The 18,912-nt window shown below is 49.1% G+C and overlaps 1 protein-coding gene and 1 long non-coding RNA gene across 2 annotated transcripts in view; one reads left to right on the forward strand and one right to left on the reverse strand.

Moving 5' to 3' along the window:
- Positions 1-1,033, forward strand: part of LOC120096328 (uncharacterized) — a 2,900-nt gene extending 1,867 nt beyond the window's left edge. Inside the window, exon 3 of the long non-coding RNA XR_015636229.1 lies at positions 541-1,033. This is a non-coding gene — a long non-coding RNA (uncharacterized LOC120096328). The remainder of the gene's footprint in view (positions 1-540) is intronic.
- Ephx1 (epoxide hydrolase 1) overlaps positions 1-10,209 on the reverse strand; it is a 29,777-nt gene extending 19,568 nt beyond the window's left edge. The window contains exon 1 of the mRNA NM_001034090.4: positions 10,091-10,209. The gene's annotated coding sequence lies outside the window, so the exon portion shown is untranslated. The remainder of the gene's footprint in view (positions 1-10,090) is intronic.
- Positions 10,210-18,912: the final 8,703 nt, after the last annotated feature.

An 18,912-nucleotide genomic window follows, 5' to 3' on the forward strand; every position in this document is an offset into this window, starting at 1 on the left:
CCTATGTGCCCTCACCGAAGCCGTGATCCAGAAGGATTAAGCCAAACTTAGTCCATATAGGGCTGCGACTCTCTGTGTTCTGTAAACTATGTCCTAGGGGTGTATGTCTGTGCTATTAGCTCAGAGAAGTCCTGTTCTCATTGTCAAGGGTCCCACTACTGTCTACTGAGGCTCTCTACCTTGTAGTGAACAGTTGGGACCAAGTCTTCTGTGTGCTCTATTTCTATTGCAGTAGAGAACACTCTAACCTCTTCAAAACACCAAAGTATAGGGGATATGGGGAAACAAAAAGGCAAGTCCCAAGTTCCTTTGGGACATGCTAGCACCTGAAACCCGAGGTTAATTTATCTTGTTGCAAAGGTTTCATTCTCCCAGTAGTCTTTTTATTTGTTTTGTAAATTTTCCAATGAGAAGAAAGCTGTGCCAGAGAATTGGAGTCGGAGAGGGAGCCGTTCCAATGGAGGCTCCTAGTGTGTGTGAGGAGATGCGTTTGATGCCCCGTGTTACAAAAGCAAAAGGAAACCATATTTTTTTTCTTAGCCTTATGGTATTCTTCACAAGGAAATGATTGGCTGCTTACTAAAGAAGATGCATTACAAAACCAAGGCCAAAACAAACAGCTGGATACATACGTCACAACATTGTAACCACGGGCTGGGAAGATGACTCAGAGGAGCACCAGCTAGTCTTTCAGAGGACGGGGATTCCATTCCCAGCTCTCACTTCTATCTAAAACTCTAGTTCCTGGGGACCTGGCATCTGCGCATGCATGATACATATGAGGTGCACAGACTACATGCAGGTAAAATATCCAGGTGCACAAAATTTAAAAAACAAATTACAAAGTAATTCATAGTAACTGGAGGACAACGGTCATTCACTGATAAGCAGCCAAGTCCTCATAAGAATTAAGGTTATACATATTTTAATGTTAGCTGCTGCTATGTATCTCACCTTGGTGGCCGAGTGCTTGTCAAGCATGTATGCTGTGTACTACCCTCAGTGCCACAGATTAAACATTGTGCTTATCGGCTTTTGTACCATTCAAATAATTTTAAACTAATGCATGCGTCATCTACTCAAATGTGAAATTTAACTTTCCATTTTTAAACCATGAAAAGCTTTATCCGTGAATCTATTTCAATGTGAATAGTATCAGTTGTCTTCACAGCCCGAGAGTCTCATACACGCTCAGGCAGGTGTGACGTATGTGACTGGGACTCTGCCGTGTGGCTTTCTTCTGTTTGTGAGGTCTACGAGACAAAGATCATTCTGGAAACCTAAGGGCACCAATCTGACGTCGGCCCAGTGAAAATGTAAAGTCATGGAGACAAAGTTGGGAAGGTGGAGGTAAGGTAAGGAGAGGGGGCAGGGAGCTGGGGAAGAGGTCATTGGAGAACTGGTGTCAAAGAAAGGGGTATCATTTACATGCGTGTGGCCCCCCTGCTGCCTCTGTAGGTGACAGAGACGCATGTCTATTCTAGACTTCCTGTGAGTCTCATCCTTTCTACCTGCTACCAGCTCCATTCTCAGATGTCTCCCAATCCCCAGCCCATGTGGCACTGAACTGTGACCCTGTCCTCCTAAACTTTGTCTTCGTCTGGGCTTTCTAATCATGGGTCATTACCCACTGACCACTGTCAGGTCTCTAAAATAGATTCCCTGGCAACCATTCCTTATTTCACTGACACATCTGTAAGTTCCACAGCTATTCTTCCAAAGCATAACTGTCAGTCTGGGATCTCTGTCGGCACACATAGTCCAGGCACCTGCCTGCAGGCTCTCCTCAGGACAACTGCAAGGGCTGACTGACCCCTCTCTACCCCAATCTCTGCCTACCATGTGTCTCTTATGAATTTGACTTTTCCTCTCCCCGCCTCTGTGTGTGTGTGTGTGTGTTGGACAGAGAGAGAGAGAGAGAGAGAGAGAGAGAGAGAGAGAGAGAGAGAGAGGGAGAGGGAGAGGGAGAGGGAGAGGGAGAGGGAGAGGGAGAGGGAGAGAGAGAGAGAGAGAGAGAGAGAGAGAGAGAGAGAGAGAGAGAGAGAGAGAGAGAGAAAGGAATTTATTTGCCTTGGCTGTGAGACAAAGCAAAACTGGTTAATGGGACCTCCAAGGCCTGTGTGGTCTGAGGACCCATCTCCCCCTGTATGAGCTTGAGCCACAGACCCTAACCATCTTTGTTTAGTTCCTGTGCTCAGCCACCTTTCCTGTCGCAGAGCTCTGAGGGGGCTGTTTATTCCTGCCGTCTTCATTTCTGTTTGCGCTTAGCCGTCATACCAGGGCCTGTGCCCCTCTCACTGTAAGCAAGCATCCTTGGTACCCTTCTGTATTCTCAGAGCCTGGCACTTACTGAACGATTATTCAATACTGACCGAATGAGAAGAAACGTTCTCTGGATCATAACATAGACACTACAAGTTTTTATTGACAAAGATTTTAAATTCTCTCTAAGTAACAGCATACAGCTTATTTCTCAGTCCAGTCTGCGGGGCTAAAGGACTGAGGATTATTGTCAGTGTGGAGGAAGACTAGAGAGAAGTGTGGGGTCAGGGGGCAGTCACTGGGAGCCTCAAGGTCTGGGTCAGCCAACTGCCCTTGGAGAGAAACCTGTTCCCTTTACCCAGTGCTCAGCCAGGCATGTCCCCTGAGATCGTCCTCTAGTACCAGCTAATAGTGACACAGCAGATGTGCTCTTCGTAAGGCAAATCACAGGTTTGGACAGTCAGGGGTTTTCCAGCACAAAGGCCAACCAAGTAAGTGCAGAGAGCCCTGCTAGCGTTGGCAGCAGACCCTGGATCTGACTGGACAAGAGGAGTGCTCCCTCATAGAGACTGTGTGAGATCACCTGGTGGTGTCCTGAGTTCCTGGCAGCTCCTCCTGGGGGCATCCACACTTTGGCTTGGGTTTGGGAATTGTGGGGGCTCAGGGCAAGATGTCAGGAGTGGGAGGTGTTGCCTCCTATTGGCCCTGGATCTGACTGGCTCTGCAATTCCATCTTCCTTCCTTGGGACATTACGGAACTCTAAGCAGGGAAAGGGAAGCTTTGGTCCCCTTTGTGTTCCAGCTTGCCACACAAGAGAGGGGTGCAAATGTTTTTGCCGACAACTCCCAGGCCTTCTGGTAGTGCTGCTGGTTCACCACTCCAGGTTTCAGGCTGGTCACTGAGGGATAAGCAGAGGCTTCCTGGGACCTCACAGATGGCTAGTGGCCAGTCTCTTTCCCCTCATTGCCACTGTCCCTGTGCTGTGGTGGCTCAGCTGTGGTGTGCCCTCTGTGCTGGGCCTAAAGTTTCATTTCTCTCAGAGCATGGCCTTGGAGTTGAGCTAAGGAGAACAGGCCAGAGTTGACCAGCAAGACAAAGTTCACGTGCATTTAAAGGCAACATTGAAGAGAGGAAGAACAGGACAGCGTAGGGAGAGCCTAATGGGGAGCCATGTGGAGGTAGCATAGCCACATGTCAGCAGAGATGGCCAGAAGATTCATGATCTGGGGGGTGTGCTCTGCTGAAGCACACCAGGGGCTAGGGCCAGCCCAGCTGGAGCCCAAGACTTCAGTGCTGCCCCTGTACCTTCCTAAAGACAGGGACTGTGCTTTTCCAGGCCTCAGTCTGGTCACCACCACAGAGGAGTTAACTAGTTAACTAGTTAGGGAAGGTAGGGATCGTACAGGGCAGGCCCTGGATGCCTATAGAGAGGAATGAATACTTCCAGTGTAGGAAGCCACTTAAGATTATTGATTCAACCCCGTGTTTATAAGCTTTAAACCTAAGGAGGCTGGGAAGGCTAGCTCGTTAATTACTTAGAAATTATTATTTTATTTAGTCTCAGGCAGATTCTATTGCAGATGTGTCTGAGATCTCATTAACAATGGCCTCTGGACTCTACTTTTTGGGTTCTCAAACAAGCATGTTCCATTATGGTTTGTGTACACCATACATGGTACACATGGTATGTGTGTGTGTGTGTGTGTGTGTGTGTGTGCGCGCTGGGGATAGATTCCAGAGCCTCCCTCATGTACGCACATCCTCTCCCACTAAGCTGTCACCCAGCGTGGTTTCACTATTTCCCTCAATGCTGGACACGGGTTTCTCAGTCCTATGATGATGGAAGGACAGGCAGAGCTGCATTGTTAGGTCCCTGCGCCCTCTCCCATCTCCAGCTCTGCCAACCCAAATAGGAGGTCAAGTTTTCCACTGGCTTAAACCGTCTGGAAGTGCGTCTCATCTCCTTTAAGGAGGAAGGTTAGCCCAGGCCTGCTGCTGAGCTGGGCTGACAGATGCCCTTGTTGGGGTAGCAGAAGTAGACTGCCCAGCATGCGTTCTCTTTCTCCCCACCACAAGCCACTCTCTGGGCATTGTCTTCACCGTAGCCAGCTGATCCTCAGTGACACAACCTTGTGGCCTGGAACCTCGAGGACTGGAAGTTTCCTCACAGGCATACGACAGGACTGCCTAGAACCTGGGGGCCTTTTGAGTAGTCCAATTCACCTTCCTTGCTTTGAGGGTGCAAATAGAGGTTCCTGAGGCCTGGCTAGCCTTCCAGCCAGAGAGAACCCTCTGCTCACTGGGTTTTTTTAGTGATGGCTGGGAGAGTGGCTGAATTTGCCTGTAGCAATGCCTCAGTCACAAAAAGAGCATCAAGTCTCCAAGGGCTTTAAGTAAGGAGTTCAAGTGTCTGTGGAGGGAACTGGGTGTGGCTCCATGGTAGAGCACTTGCCTAGCATTTGTGAGGCCCTGGGTTCGATCTTCAGTGTAAAGAAAAGGAAAATCCCTAGGTAGCCTCTGTTGTTAAGATGCCCCGCCCATCAACATCTCCTCCTTGAACACAGGTTCTCAGAAAACAGGATCCTAATGGGCTGGGAGGTCTCCTACAGCAGAGTGCACAGTGGGAAGAGAACAGAGTCACCTTTTCCCTCTTGGCAGAGGAGTTCATTCCTCTTTTATGGGTGTTTCTTCTTCTCTGAGGGACAAGCTGGTTGGACAACCTGAGTAATCAGGGGAGACCAGCTCCCCTAAACTGCCCAGTCATTCCTAGGCACTTAGGTCCAGAAACTTGCAGTCTGACTGCCTTGTATTGTAAAAAGATTCAAGAAACAAACCATCCAAGGAAGGTGATTTGTTTACAACTTAGACAAGGGAGGGCTTCTAAGTATCTCCAGACAGCATCATCTTAAAATTTAGACAAGGGAGCATCTCGAAGTTTCTCCAGACAGCATCATCTTAGAGTCCATAGAAAGCCAAAGAACATTTACCTGTGAGCATGTGAACACGTGACTGTTCCATGACGCGGCTGGTGAAGGGGAAGGCTGTACTGTAGATATGTAGATATGAAGGAGAGAGCAGGCAGAGGCCTCTGGAAGAGTCCAGAGCAGAGACAGAGAGCAGTAGGTTGAGCAAGGCCAGCAGACTGGATCTGGCCAGGAGAGAAGCAGAACAGCCTGGGGTGGGGGATGGGGAGGGAGCCATGAAGACCAAGAGCAGACCCAGGGTGTGCATGGCTGAATTAGCAGGGTTATGAGGAAATAAACAGCTGGAGAGGAAACCCGTGAGCTGGAGAAGTTTGGGCTCCTGGTGGAGGTAAGAAGAACTAGGTCCTTGTGATTCTGAGGGAGCCTGGAGGCAGCCTCGGCTGACATGCTGATAGGCACCAGAGTTAGCCATTGTCCCCTCTGCAGTGCTAAGGAACTGTCTCCTTTAGTAGAGGGGAGCCAGCTTCACAAGTCCTTGAGCAATGCTGGCTTTCCTCTAATCACTAGAACTTGGGGAAATGGCCTTTCATTTGTATGTGACAGTGAGACAGGCTAATCTGTCTTTTCCTGGTGCCAAGGGAACCCAGGTGCCTCTGCTCTCTGTTCTAGAGATGGATTTTAAATTCCAGCCTTCTGTCATGGCCCATCCGGTCTGTGGGCCATGTCCAGTTTACAACTTTCTGTTCCAAACCCTTCAGAATGCCTCTGGCTGTACTCTCTCTCTCATATACAAGAAAAACCTTCTAGTTAACCATCCTGTGGAGTACCCGTGTCCTCAGTTTACAGAAGCTGCACTGTGGCTCTCTGATGCCACGTGGAGCCTCTGGGACCTCCCACCCCTGGCCATGGCATCCCACAGCCTTCCCAGGTCCTCAGGCAAACTGCAGGCCGATGAGAGCCAGCCAGGTGTGTCCATGGCAGGAACGCTCACATGATCAGACATCCACTGTCCAGAGGAAGCTCAGAGAGGACCTGGACCCTGACATTGTAGAAGATGATGATATAAAGAAAGGGAAAATAAGGAAAGATAGAGGAGCCCCTCAACCCCAGGATTCGGTTAAATCTCTTCAAAGGGTTTTCAAACTGCTTACAAGGAACCATAATCCTTTGAGAAAAGCTCCCCAAAAAAGACTGAACCATGTTTAAAGGTCAAAGCACACATCTCCACTTCCTTGTGGCAGTGCAGTGAGAATTCCTTTGAACTTTTTGACCCTTGTCTCTTATCGGCAAACAAGAACACAAAGAACCCCACAAACCACTGTGTAATCCCAGTTGCTAAGTAAAATGTAGATAAAAATGAGTATGCGAAGACATCCTTTCTCCAGGCTATCACCTTTGAGGAGTAGAGATAACGTCATGAGGAGGAAGAATACAGTAATAACTAGGCTTAGGGTGATGGAGATCCTAACGTACCCTAGACAGAGGCGAATGGAGGGCCACTAGGCACTTACCCTTACCCACTGCCTCGGTTAGGGTGTCTATTGTTGTGAAGAGACACCATGACCAGAGCAAGTCTAACGAGGAAAACATAATTGGGGCTGACTTACAGTTTAGAGGCTTAGTTCGTTATATTTATGCTGGGAAGCATGGTGGCATGCAGGCAGACATAGGGTTGGACAGGTAGCTGGGAGCTCTACATCTGGATCTGCAGACAGCAGGAAGAGACAGAGCCACCAGGCCCAGCTTGAGCATCTGACACCTCAAAGCTTGCCCCCAGTGACACACTGTCTCCAGCAAGACCACTTAAAGGGACCACTCCCTATGAGCCTATGGGAGCCGTTCTCCTTCAAACCACCTCACCCACCCACCACGGAGCTTGCTCTCAGCTTAGGCTGGGCGTGGGTGGGGCAGGTAGAGAGGATGCAGGAGGGAGGTTAACTGCGGTTTCCCTGAAGGTAGGATGCGACGCTTGAGCAGCTGTCATTCCTGATGAGACAGGACTTACTAGTGATGAAACTGTCCCAAGTCACCCGCAAGGCTGTAAAGAGTCCCTCGCTCACGTTACCGTAAGCCCGATCAAGTCACCGGTTCATCAAGTTGCTCTGTGAAATCATTTGTGGTTGCTGCCTCTCTATGATGAATGGATTCTTGTTTGTGTTGCTCCTTCTAAGTTCATCTTAAACTCTTGTCTTAACAACTCCAACTTCACACTGAGTCACCCTTACACTCCTTCTGCACCAGAGGTCTAGATGCTGGCTGCCCCTGACCGGATGCTGCAGGGAAAGTCACAGGCTGCACAGCCCGAGTGCTGAGCTGTGTCCTTGCAGCTGAGGAAGGCCTGGCTCTTGAAGTTATCACCACAGGTACTATTCTAACCCTAAGGTCTGAAGGGCATTTCCCTGTGTTTAAAGAGCACTTAACGTTCAGAGAGGATGGCCGGTCAAGGTAATCTGAGCAGTAAGTACTCAGCGACTCCCACACTGTGCCACTGCTCGCCAGCCTCTGCAAGGCTAGAGGCAGCAAAGACTCTACTTGCTTGAGCACAAACGAGGCTTGTTTGTCAGTTGGCCAAGTAGAGTTTTCTGAAGGGATGTTTTAATAACACAGCTGAAACAATATTTCCCGCTAAAGTGAGCTCCTCGGGCCTTGGAGGAGTGCACAAGCGTGGCTCTGCCAGTGGCTTGGCTCCATAGGAAAGTGCAGAGGACCCACTGGCAGCCAGGGGAAGGCAGGCATTGGGCCAGGAGTCAGATGCCCCTGCAGGCCTGTGATGGTGGGAAGGAACAGGCTGGCCACTCTGAGAGGCAAAACAGTTGCTCTCTGGGGAGAAAGCATGAACTGTGATTTTCCCCAGTAAATCAATAAATCCAGTAGCAGGGCCCTTTGCTCCTCTGAACCAGTTTGTGGAATTGATTATGTATCTGAGGATGGAGATCCAGTCCCCCCATTCCCTGGGCACCACCATGCAGGAGAAGGTTCTTGGCAGAGGTCGGGCTTCCTCTTGGGTGCCTTTTCCCAGTCTTGTGGACAGAGCTCTCTGGAGACTCCACCATGCCAGGAGCTTGGCCTGAAAACCACCTGCAGGGGACCCCAGAAGGCCAGTGGGACTGAGTAGTGGCCCTCCTGCCTCCAGTCTTGTCCTTGACCTCCATTCTCCCCCATCCCACCAGCCAGGCTGTGTTCCCATACTCTGAGGTCTTAAAACAAGAATCAGGAAGTGGAATATGAGCCTAAGCCCTTCAATACTTGAGCCTGGGCCAGAATCCTGGGGAAAACAAAAACAAAGTGTGCAGAGGCACCAGATAAGTAGAGCTGTGCCTGGGCATGCCGGGGCGGCTGTGGATGGGAGGGAGGATGCTGCTCCTCCTTACAGGAATTTCTGTGGGTACCACTGGTGTGCTCTGGGCAGAAACTGGACCCCAGGGTCTGGCGGAGGCTCTCACCCTTTCACTAAAAATCGCTCCCCCTGCTCACCGTGCCCTTCCCTCTCAGTTCATCTGGGGCAGCAGGTGTGCAAGGCGCAGCCAGAGGCAGTGCAGTGGCACCAGATAACGTGGGGTTTAGTGTTGGTGCTGAAGGTCACACAGCTGACCACTCCAGGAGCATCTGAGGGTCTAGGGAAAATCTTGGTCTCTTGGAAGGAGGGGCAGCAGAAGCTTGGGCCCCTCTCACTGACCTCGGTCACTCCTCTCAGGGGGCAACTGAAGACGTAAAAGCCACCCACACCAGGCACACCTCTGCCTCAGGACCTTTGCACGTTCTCTCCTCAGCCCAGTACAGCTGGACACTCAGGAGTGAGGCCCACCCCTAACCCTTTGCAGTGTGAAGGTGTTGCTTCTGTGAGGCCTTCCCTTCCACTCAACACACTGGTCTCTCTTTACGGCTTTCTGCTTCCTACAATTCAGAAATATAATTTATATTTTACAAATAGATATTCATTTATGTTTTGGTGCTGGGGATCTGGCCCAGGGCCTTGAATTTTGTTTGTTGTCTGAGCTAAAAAGCTCCCAGAGCCCATGAGAACACATTCCCTCTCACCCCGCAGCGCAGAGGTTAGTGGCTGAACAGTCAGTCTGGGTATTTGAGCACTGCCCCACTGGACACACTTCTTCAGGGACACAGGAAGCCATCACATGGCCCTCCGCGTGTCATTATTAGGGAATGGAAATTGTTTGCTGAACACGCCCACGTTTTTGCTCCCTCCCACCCTCTGAAATCTTGTGAAAGGTCAGACCATGCACACCCAGTGAAAGGCTCCACTAGGGGAAGGAAGCAGCTATCACAGTAAAAAACAACGTGAGCCTCTGGGGCTTTGTGACTTTAAAAGAAACGATCAGGACGAAATCGGAAGTAGAGAAGCAAATGTCGAACTCTACAATCTTGCCAGCAACATAGAATGCACGCAAAGGCGTGGTAGTCCGGTTAACATGCATGCATATGCCCCGGATCCCTCCACCTCCCTCCGGACACCGCCAATCAGATGCAAGAAAGGCGATCCAGACTTTGGGCTGCAGGAAGTTTAAATGGCAGTAGGTGCAGCCTGGAGAAGTTAAAAATTAAGTCACTGCATAAACAGCGTCCTCAGCTACCTGGATCGGCTCAGGTGCAAGTCGTAAGCATGGAGCCCAAGGGACAAATGTGCATCTGCGGCTAGAGAACCAGAAGGCTGAGGAGCCAACACCGCTGTTAGACTTAGCACCCACCCCTTGCTTCCGAGGCGGCGCAACTCGACTGCTTTGGGAGGAAGATGGGGGTATTGGATGCAGGACTGGGAAGCACGGCCTACTGCACGCCTGGTTCAGGCTTGCAGTAGGGGGAGGCGCATTTAGCTGCGGGAGTTACACGCAGCCCTCAGCCCTCGCAACTCTCACGCTGGGGTGCCGCCGCTGTCCCCGGAGCTTACTGTCAGGGTCACGCTCGCGCTCCTACTTCCGAGGCGGCTGGTGTGCAGTTTCTCCACTCTCCAACTCCTCTTGAGCCTCTCTGCCGGTGGCTGTGCTTTGGAGACCCCAGCTGCCGGTTGCCCGGCTCCCTTCTAGCCCCGCCCCGTCCTTGGCCCCACCCCGGAGTTCCCTAGTTGGTCTAGGCTAGCTGAGCAGAGAGCACCTAGCTAAGGTTTCACCTATTCTGGCAAAAACTGCTGTTCTGAACAGGACTTTGGCAGTTTAAACTCTGCAGTCTGTGGACTCTAAACACAAAAGCCCGAACTGGTGGTGTTACAGCCTTCCTCTCACCTTCCTAGCAATTCGCTGTAATCATTTTATGAGTGAATCGGTCAGTGAACAAACATCTGGGGATAAGCTTGACCATAGGATGCTTGTTTCCCACGGGCAAGGCGCTGGAGTTCATTCCCAGAACCGCAAACAAAATAAAGACTGAAGTGTGGGTATGCACACAAAAACCTTAAGTTTGTCTTTAAGCACACCCTGTGAGGCTGGCTGATCTGAAGCCCAAGAGGCTTGGCCACCAAGCAAAGGCCAGCACAGGGAGGAAGGAGACAGCACTGCCTAGCAGGCAAGCAGGAATGGGCCAGCCACAGCTCCTGGCACTCTTGAGGCTAACCCTGTCTTGATAAACAAACAAACAAATAAACAGACAAGTGAAACAAGAAAAGAAAAAGGAGAGTAAGAATGAAAAATAGAAGATAACACCAGTTCCTGGTGATGGGTGTATCAGCCTGTGAATGCGGTGAACGCACTTGTCTTAGTCAGGGTTCCTATTGCTGATATAAAGCATCGCGATCAACAGCAGCTTGGGGAAGAAGGAATGGGTTTTGCTGGAAACTCTCAAATAACTCCATCATGGAGGGAAGTCAGGGTAGAAACTCAGGACAGGGACCTGAAGGCAGGAACTGAACCAGAGGCCACTGTTTCTGGCTTGCTCTCCGTTGGCTTGCTCAGCCTGCATTTTATACAGTGAAGGACCATCTGCCCAGAGGGCTGGTGGGCTGGGTCCGCTCACATCCATCAATCACTAGTTAACAAATGCTCCAGGTGAGCAGTCCTTCTAGGCTCCGCCCCACAGTTGCCTGGCAACAGCCAGGCATACCTGACAGTATAAAAGAGGCTGCTTGCCCCCCTCCTTACCCTCTCTGTCTCTTCTCTCCTCTTTCCCCTTCCCCTCTCTTTGGCTGGTCTCTACTCTTGTTCTCTCTCTGTATTCTCTCTCTCTCTCTCTCTCTCTCTCTCTCTCTCTCTCTCTCTCTCTCTGCCTTTCTCTGTCTCTACTCTCTCAACTCCAGTCCCCATAAATAAACTATTCTACACTACACATGTCCTGAGGCTCAGCATGGGCTGCAATGGCATCCCTTCCCTCCCCAACTCCCCACCCCCACATCCCTAGCGTCCTTTTCTTTTCTTATAAAACACAAAACTCCACAGTCCTGCCTACAGGCCAATCTAATAAAGGGATTTTTTTTTCCAACTTTGATTCCCTCTTCTCAGAATACCCTAGCTTGCAACAATTTGGTCATAAATAAATAACTAACCAAAACCCAACCAGGTCGCCACTGAACCTGCAGTGTCGGACAGATTTACGGACTGAGTGTGGCGGTGTGCTCTGAGCCTTACTTGGCAAGTAGAAGGCCCTAGATTGGATTGCCAACATGATAAAAATGAAACAAAACACAGCAAAAAAAAACCCCAAAAACCCATGCCATGCGGACTACATCTGAAGAGAGCTGCTGTTGGAAACAAAGAAGACCAAAGGCTCCCCTCCCTCTTGCCTGTAACCCACTTGCCATGAACTCTAGTGTGATGTGAGGCGTTTCAAAGTTTAGTTTACAGGAAGGCAGTGACCAAACATGTGGGACTGAGAGTTCATCGGAGCAAGGAGCAATTCAGACAGACTTTCTGTGCCTTTTGCCAAAAGCCATCGAAAAGTTCACTGAGTGAAAGAATGGGCACAGCATGGCTGCCGGAATATGTTATGTTAAAAATAAATGAATGAATAAATAAGTAATAACAGAGAGGGGAAGAAAGAAAGAAAAAAGAAAGGAAGGAAGGAAAAAAGAGGTTGAATCTCGGCACCTGCTTTAGAGTCCCGTCCTTCCCCCCTCCCTGGCAGCTCCATCAGGGACTTAAAGCCTCCCTTTCTGTGGTGAAGTCTTAGTTGCTGTGCAGGGGCTGGAGGGAGGCATGGGAACTGTGTAAGAAGTGAGGCCTAGTGAGAGGTCTGCAGGGCACACCCCTGAAGGGAATACTAGGACCCCAGCCACACCTCTGTTCACAACACCAAATTCCCTGGCTATGAGAATTTTCCCCCAGTGTCTGTTCCTGCCCTACTGGGTCACCACAGGCCCCAAGCAGGGCCAACAGACCCAAACCTGAGGTCGCTAAGGTCCCACGCCAGGACAAACTTGATTTCCTTATAAGCTGATTATTTAGAATCCTTGTGAGTGCAGTGGGAAGCTGACCCACACACAGACTGATCCAAAGGACACCTGGGACAAAGGTGGTCTCTGGTTCTATTAGCACACTGAAGTGTATGCTGGCCGCTAGGCTCCCTCGGTTATCACAAGTACCTGTTGCAGAGGCCATGCTGGCCTCCTGCCTCTTCTCAATTCTTCCTACACCCTACCCTGAACTTCTCCAGCTCGCAGACTCCCTCCCTAAGGCGGCTCATTCCCCTGTAAAGGTTCTGAACTCTGTCCCCTCTCTCTTGCCTTTCTGTCCTGTTAGGCTCTTTTTCCACCTCACCCCCCGTCTCGTGGTCAGGTCCACTCCACTGGGCACACTCAGTTTACTTCTTTCTCTCTCTACTCTGGATTCATCCAGATGCCTCTGGCTGTGCTCTCCCTCACATGTACAATAAAAACCTCCCACTTAACCATTCCCTGGAGCAGTCATGTTGTGCATTCATACATGTTGTGCATTCATACATCTTGTGCTAGAAATCCTTAATTCACACACATACAGCAACTGTGAAAAATGTGTGGCTGACAGTTTGGATACAAACTGCAGAATCACTCCCCATTCTCCTATCCCTAAAAGAAAGCCAGACAAGTATGGTGCAGCAGTGCTGGACGATGTCCAGATGTTTGGACATTGACTCAGGGAGATCACAAGTTCAAGGCCAGCCAGAATCTGATCATTGGACAGATTAAGACATCCTGGAGCTAGGACTGGGGTGTGTGCTCTGTAACCTGAGCATTCAGGAGGCTCACGTCTCAAAAATAATCATCTTGAGGCCAGCGTGAGCTAAACAGCTCTAGAGTCTGTCTTAAGAAATCCAAAGTCACCAAACAAATTTAAAATTTTTATTTAAAAAGTATGTGTGTGAGTGTTTTGCCTGCAGTGACCACAGAGGTCAGAAGAGGGTGTCACATCCCCCTGGAACTGGAGTTATAGATGTTTGTGAGTCTCCATGTGGGTGCTGGGATTTGAACTCTGGTCCTCGGCAAGAGTAGCCAGTTCTCTTTCCTGCCCAGCCATCTCTCCAAACAAACACATTCTAAAAACCTCAAGCCCCAGACATGTCAAGTCGACTGTGCTATTTCCATGCTGACTCTGATCTCTCCAGCACTGATGGAAGGGCCTATCACTCATAAAGTTCAATGAAATGTAAAATGCAATTTCTAAGTGAAGCTGCCATGACAATACTTCATTTCCCAATGGCAGGGTGCATAAAAGGTTTTCTCCCACATTTTGTTGGTGGTAGTGTTTCATGGCAGATTGAAGACCCTGATAAATACAGAGTGCAGCTTTCTCCCCTTAAGCCAGACATTGACAGAGTGGCGAAAATGTAAAGTAATGCCACCTTCTTTCTATAAGTTACTATAACAACCTTTGACATGGTGCCCGGCAGGAAAGTGTCTTAGCCAGGTGTGTGCAATCCCTGAGGTGGAAGCCCAGAACTCGGGAGGCAGAGGCAGGTGGATTCCTGGGAGTTCAAGACCAGCCTGGTATACATAGCAAGTTCCAGGACAGCCAGAACTACATAGAAATATCCTGTTTTTAAAATACAAGAAGAAGGAGCTGGAAAGATGGCTCAGCAGTTAAGAGCACTGACTGCTCTTCCAGAGGTCCTGAGTTCAATTCCCAGCAATCACATGGTGGCTCACAACCATCTGTAATGGGATTCCATGTCCTCTTCTGGTGTGCCTGAAGAGAGTTACAGTGTACTCACATACATAAAGTAAATAAATATTTTTAAAAAAGAAAGAAAACGATGTCGTAGTGTTCTTAATTAGTTTTATGTATTTAAAGGGATCCTGACTAGAACCACTCTGTAGACTATGGTGTGCCCTCATGTACCTTAGAACCCTAACTAAATATTAGGCAGGCAAAGAATAGTAAAACTATACTTTTGGCACTAGGCTTAGGAACAGGACTCAAGCTCTGTGCATGGTGCAGCTTCCAGAACCATGGAGATGGGATGGCTCCCAGTCTTTCCCACATCTCTTTTTCAATTGGCCCTGCAAACCCTAACCCACAGTCTGTACAGGGCCAGGGGAGAGGTCCTGCTATTCTGCAATAAAGGTTGCTCCCTGTCCTGGAGATTCCTTGACTGTAGGGGGAGCTGCTGAGTTCTGAATCCTCTGTGTCACTAACTTGCTGAACCAGACTCTTTTTCTGTAGGTGTCTCCACCTCTCCATCCTCCACACAGGGTGCCCTTGGTGGCAGGGGGCCAAAGCAGTTTAACTAATTCACTGCTACACACATGAGTGTGCTCTCACACGTGCAGGGACACACACACACACACACACACACACACACACACACACACACACAAGCCTCAAGCCCACAGTAACCATCGACATTTGTGGAGGTTCATCCACGCTGGCTTCCAGGGGGCAGGAACCTTGTCACCTGTCTCTACCATGACCAGGCAGGACTCAGCATTCAATGTGTAGGGAACTGTGAAGTTTTCAGGTTTTAAAACAAGCTGTCAACAGAACCTGGGGATAGAAATGGTAGACAGCCCTCCTCTCAATGTTGACTGAGATCGCTAGTTCCTGGGGTGCCCTTGCATGAACTGGGGCTCTTGAGCCTTCAGAGTCCCTCTGCCCCTCACTACTCCCTGTCTTTACTCCTGGAGGAGGACTGAAAATCAGGATGGGGATGACAATATAAGCCCTGTGGGCACACAGTGAATTACACTAATGGAGTTGTTTGGAGGAGCCTGGGACTTTGCAGATTGGAACTTGGGAACTCACCTCCACAGAGAATGCAGTCTAAGTAAGTGTTCTGAGGTCCTTGTTAGGGGCTTTTGTTCTGTGAGCAGTGTTCCTAGGAGGAAAGAGCTTCTTTCAGGGTTTGCTTCTCTTGAGACTATTTACCCATTGTATCTGGCTTAGTGTCCTGGATGTATAAGTAGCCACTCTCCCTCATGAAGCTGTAAGAAATCGTCTATTTGAAAGCATTTAAGAGCTCCATATCCTTCTCAGTGCAGCAGAGAAATCTCCCAAATCGCTGGCTCAGGACAGGGTTTAGCAGTAGATGCTTTTTGTAAGGGAAGTTTCATTCAAGTGCAGGCCTTTCTTGTGGCTGTGTACAGAGAAATGGGCAGAGGTAGGCTTGTCTGCTATGAACTGGTGTGAGATGGGATGAGGGAGGACTGGGACAGGCCACAGAACTGAAGAATACAAGTCAGCTTCCTTCAGCAATCTGCCCCATTGGGAATCTGTCTTCGTGGAGGTGTGAGGTTCGAATTGAACCTCTTCTGAGACTCTTGAATGAGACTCACAGAGGCTGTGATCGATGCAAAAGCAAGAGGAGTTTAATAATTCCAACATGTTGGGGCCATACCACTTCAAGGGGAGACAGCCCTGAGCAGACTCTAACAGGGAGTTAGATACCTTTCAAACAATTGGGGCAGAATTTAAACAATTGGGGCAGATTTTGCACAATGGTGGTAACTAGGTAGGGGTACTATGCACATTTGGTGGAGCAAAACAACTTTCAGATCAACTCAGTGTAGACTCAGTGTACCGTTTAGGACTTTCAGTTGGGAGTCAGGTAGCTTTGTGTGACAGTTTGGCTTGCAACTGCTCCAGGAACTAAATCAGCCTTTTTCTTCCTGGAAGGGAGGGGTCCTTGTGCTCAGAGGTTTGTGGTGGGAGTTTTCCCACTGGCCCCAGATTGGCCCCAACTCTGGCTCTTTTAGAGGCAAGGAACTGGAAAGGACAAGTTCTGGTCTGGGCTACTTAAGAGTCTACCAATCATGAAGGTCTATCAGGTGTGTCCAGCCTGCAACCTGTGGAGGACCTGTGTACCAGGAAAGTCATGAATGCCATTCAGCGCATCATAGATGATATCAGATTGTAGTGTCAAGGATTCAGCCTTCATCTCTGACCACTGTGCTTTTTTCCTGGGTGCCTGTCCGAAGGTCAACACTTTTGTCCTATTTCAGGGTCAGTGTGTTCCATTCTTAGATACTGATGGGAGGGGAATTCCCCCTTCTGTACTGGGTCACCATGGAGGACTTGGCTTAGAGGGAGTCCCATGTCTGAGACATTGCTGAGGGGGGAATTGGGGTCAACAGATCTATGTGCACTGTATAGCTGCTGCCCAAACACAGATTCTGGCGAGATGGTGTTAGGGTTCAGGACTCGCGGAAGGAAGACCCCAGACTTAAATAGTATGCAGGAATAAGAGCATTTATTCTGCAGAGACAACCAGTATGTGGGGGTGACCCTAGACAAATGCACACAGTCCTTTTTATAGAAGGCCGAGGGAACTCTCTAAAAGGATTAGGTAATCTCTAATGTGATTGGTAGGGGCCAAAGCCCTGACATTTGTACAATTTTGATTGGCTACTATGTTAGGGTTAGGTAATCTAAGAACTCATTGGTTGGTGTTGGATGTCCCAGATGGATGGCATTCCTATGTCCTGAATGATTAATCCAGGATGGGCTGCACAGTACAGATGGGCTATCCTGAGATAAGGTGTCTCCCAGTTATGTGGCTATCTTAAGGCTTTTTTTCGGGTGGGGAATTTTATTGTCTTCCTCCTGGATTTTTGGGGTCTGCTGCTGAAGCAGATGACTTATGGCTTGGTTCCTGACTGGAGACAAAATGGTAATGATACCATGCTGTATGACTTCATTGACTCACTTAGGAACCATCTTAGCTATGTTAGTGCAGATGAGGGACCCACAGTCCCTGCCTTGAATGTAGAATTTCTGGAAGCCCAGCCATGACATCAGCTTGTAAAAGATCCTCACAGTGGCCACCGAACTGAAGCCTGAGTGTGAAAGACACAGACAAGGGAGTGGTGAAGGGGTCTTCTGAGGGCTCCTGTGAAATACCCAGACTTGCCTTCTCCTAAGCTGAGAAAATAGGACCCTACAGAAGGCTAGAAAAAAATCTTAGGGCTGCAAGGAAAGGTCCCTTACACAGGGAAAGGTGGTGAGGGCTGCCTTTGTCAGGGTAGGGCAGTGATTCAACCCTCAGCCAGGGAGGGCAGGTATGTGCAGAGCTTGACTGGCTAGGGCAGGCTGCAGGGTAGAGTTCTGTAGTATGACAGTCAAACAAATTACCATTCATCTGCTCATCTACTGTACAACAGAGTTTGCTGTTAGATGATAAAAGCCAATCACCATGTCATGTCTGTGGTGTGATCCAGATTTTGCAAAAGTTGGCCTAAGATCAACCACACTCTGAGCTTGGGGTAAAGAGGGACCTGGAAAGGTCTGGTATGAGGCGTGAGTTTGGCAACAATGTGAAGCAGGAGCCTTCTTAGACCAGATCTATTCTGGGGAGCACAGAAAAGAAACCTAGCTGGAGACTTGCTGTGTCTGGGAACTGAGGCCACCAGATAGCGTCATGGGTGGTGTAGAGAATCACAAACTTAGGCCCAGTAGAGGAACTTATCCTGAAAGCATCAGGTCTAGCATAGGTGCCAGCCCTGTTAGATCATATAGGATTGTTTTAGTGGGCTGGTGTCTGAGGTGAACTCAAGGTTAGAACTGTCCTCTTTGAACATTTGTACCCAGGGGAGGCGTTATGCCGTAACACACTAATAACTGTGGTTCCTAAGTAAACAGTGAGTTGAGGCTTTGTTCCCAAGCTTGCTACCCATAAAAGGACAAATGTGTTTAGTGCCATCTTCCCTTGGGCATTACCTGTTCTGTTTTCTCTTCCACAGGCCACTTGTCCTACTTTCAGGTTCTGTATATTGTGCCTCGAAGAGCTAGATTTGCCTGTGGTTTTGTTAAGAGTCTCCATATCAGATCGTCTTTAAGGTTAGTAATTGTTGATTTGACAGTATGTAGGATTATTTGGGTGACAAATTTGAGCAAATTTGTGGTGAGGAATTATCTAGATTATGTCAATAGAGGTGGGGAGACACATCCTAAATGTGAGTGGCACCCTCCCACAAAAAGTTGAATGTGAGCATTCATTACTCCATGCCTCCTGGCTGCCAATGAGGTGTGACCAGCTGCTCTAAGATCTGCCCATCATGATGGCCAGTACACTTGACTGTTAGCTGAAATGAACCCTTCCTTCCTAAAACGTGTGTGTGTGTGTGTGTTTGCACATGAATGTATGCAAATGTGTGGGTGTGTGTGCAAGTGTGCTTAGGCCAGCAGAGAACATCAGGAGTCCATCTCTAATACTCTTCCACTCTCCTTTAAGAGAGGGTCTACTGTTGATCATGGAACATGCATTTTGTTTTTGTTTTTGCCTGGGCTGGGATCCCCCCAAGAGTCTCCATATCCTGACCCCTTATTTCTGTCATCATCATTGTGATCTTTCTTGCTAACTTGGTTGGTATTGGGA

Source organism: Rattus norvegicus, chromosome 13 (assembly GCF_021556685.1).
Source record: "Rattus norvegicus strain SHRSP/BbbUtx chromosome 13, alternate assembly SHRSP_T2T, whole genome shotgun sequence".
NCBI classification, from domain to species: Eukaryota; Metazoa; Chordata; class Mammalia; order Rodentia; family Muridae; genus Rattus; species Rattus norvegicus.